Raw genomic sequence first — 2,627 nt, forward strand, 5'->3', positions numbered from 1 at the left:
GCTTCTAAATGTCAGGCTTTATTGGCCAATATTGTATGACCAGAAACCAACAGAATATACTTGACCAAAATCACCTTTTATGTTCAGAAATAAAACTAGAGGGATGGAACACCATGAAGTTAAGTAAATAATGAGTTTATAGTGTATGTTTGGGTGAACTTTAATCACTGCTACTATGTGTAGTTAATGCAAGTGAAGGTGGTTTGTGCAAACAGTCTCAACATAGGTTATGAAGGGTCATTGTCCAGCAGAGTTCATTTCCTTCCCTTGTGTGTGTGTGTGTGTGTGAAATTAAATTCTCATTTCAAACATGTTTGTTCTAAACAAAAATCCATGTTTAAATATACATATTTATTTGCAATAGATTCAAGGAGGTGAAGTAATCTTTCCTCCCTTTGACTTGCTTCCTGGTGCCACCTTTCTTCTCTTTCTCTGTCCTCAGCATGTCGTCTCTCCTCCCGCTCTTGTCTGTCTCGTTCTCGTCTCTCCTCCTTCTCCTCCATTTCTCTCCATCTTTTCTCCTCCCTTTCGACTGCTTCCTGCTCTCTTGTCATTTCCCTCTCCTCCATCTCCTTGATCAGATTCTCAACTGATTTCCGGGTTCTTTTCCTTGATGCCCTTGGTGTGTCTGGGGCTGGGCTCACTGAGGATGTAGAGGCCACAGCAACATCTGGGCCAGATGAGGCAGTAAGGGCAGGTGGAGTGATGGAGGGTCTGCACCCAATTGCCTCATCATGGCCCTGTACCCTGTACCACTTCCAGGATGCTGCTGTGGGCTCTCCATCCTCAGTGCTAACACCGGTCTGTGGACATTTCAGATCCTACATAAATGCACAAACAATACAAAAGCAGTCATTTTAACAGCACAATGTCAACTGATTTCTGTATTAGAAATAACATGATCTTACTTTATATTTTTGTTTGAGGTTTTCCCTTTTATTTTTTTATACAAAGGCCGCCGTCACCCTGTCTTGCAGGCCCTGCTCCATCACAAAAGCTCTGCACACAAATCAAGAATCAGAAAAGTGCTGTAATATCTGTTTGAAATAACATTGATTAACAGCATATGACATCAGTTTTCACTGGTTTCTGCAGTATACTCACTCAAAGCCTTTGATGGCTGCATTTCGTTTTCCGGTGAAGAGGGCCTCATTAGCCGCTCTCCACCGGATAAGCACATGTGCTCATGCTCATCTGTCCCTGTAATATTCAAACAAGATTGTTACAAGTTACTTCTGTGCTTTATGTTTTCAGCACTACACACTGGAAAACAGTTCTTCAGTGGTTCTTTGGGTTGGTTCAGGTGCTATATAGCACTAAAATGGTTCCCCTATGATTACGAGCCAGCAAACCACTTTTAGTGCTCTTTAGCACCATTTATTTTAGAGTGTATATAAATGTTGAGGCAGTTGCTGATGTGTTTTATCCAATAACATTTGATACTTAATTTATCAACAGTACTAATAGACAAATACATTTGATAGCTTATTGATAATTTTAATGTCTTGAAACCTTTAAAATAGTATGGTTTTATTTACATGACATAATTATTTACATTAGCAGTGTCGACGACAGTGAATTCTACTGCATAGTGTAGGGATTTCATATACAGGACATGGAGATGCCACTGGATCACCATCATGAGGCTTTGAATTAATCTAATCAAGAGATACCACAGAGATCTTTTGTACCAGAGCTGAAAAGCCTTTTCACGACATATGGATACCTCATGATCGTGGAGGCATAGAATTAGTATATCCAGCAGGAAAAGGACGAGTAAATTAACTGATGCCCTCAGGCCGCGAACACGGGATTTATACCGCATGACCCATGAAATACTCGCCACAAACAGCATGTGATTCATGCATGATAAAGGAACCACACAGGGCGTGGCCAAACCCCGCAGCCACTATCTGATTGGAACAGTGACCTGTGGGATGGACTTACACCGCGGATCAAAACCCCACCGCAACACAGATTCGTTGCTTGCTTGTTTTTACCCGATCGAGACGTCTGGCTTTCCTTTTGGTGAGCGCGATAAAGCGCCCCACGCCGTACCACCGCAATAGCAAGACCATCTAAGAACTCAAACACTTCAGTGAAACTTCGCGATCTTAAGAGAACTTGAAAGTCTTTCAAACTCAGACTTTAACAAAACTGCTCAAGCCTCTGTGTCATCAAGGAATCAACCAATCCAACGAGGGATTTCCCCAAAGGACGTCATCCATACGTCATTCCGGCGCCAGATCAACAGCCAATCAGCAACGGAATCCCCTCCAGCACGCCCGCGTCAGCGAAGGAACTGCCTCAGCGTTCAGCTCTCAACTAAGCTAAACGCAAGTACAAACCAGCTCCTATCTGCTGACATCGGTGTTGAACTGGTGAATTGAGTTAAGCAGTAAAGATAAGACAATCTCCGCTTGGTGTTTCTCCTAGGCTGAATTTAAACCCACTCGCGAAACGAGTTAGGACTTTGAATACTTCATGCAACTCGGTTAACTCATTTCCTTGAATCTTTGTGTGTATGTGTATGTTTTAGTTAGGTGTTTCATTTATAAAGAAGAAGTGTCTTGGCTCATAATTTCAAGGTTAAAACTGTGCCAAAAGATCCCTTTTTACTTATATCT

At 42.1% G+C, this 2,627-nt stretch overlaps 1 long non-coding RNA gene across 1 annotated transcript; it reads right to left on the reverse strand.

The window, feature by feature from the left end:
* Positions 1 to 947: 947 nt before the first annotated feature.
* Positions 948 to 1,173, reverse strand: LOC107573270 (uncharacterized). The gene is made up of 2 exons (XR_001607479.1): positions 1,105 to 1,173; positions 948 to 999 (listed from the first exon to the last, which is right to left on the reverse strand). It is a non-coding gene; the product is annotated as an uncharacterized lncRNA (long non-coding RNA).
* Between the last annotated feature and the right edge of the window lie 1,454 nt (positions 1,174 to 2,627).

The sequence above is a fragment of the Sinocyclocheilus grahami genome, unplaced genomic scaffold, assembly GCF_001515645.1.
Source record: "Sinocyclocheilus grahami isolate Dianchi unplaced genomic scaffold, SAMN03320097.WGS_v1.1 scaffold1908.1, whole genome shotgun sequence".
Classification (NCBI taxonomy): domain Eukaryota; kingdom Metazoa; phylum Chordata; class Actinopteri; order Cypriniformes; family Cyprinidae; genus Sinocyclocheilus; species Sinocyclocheilus grahami.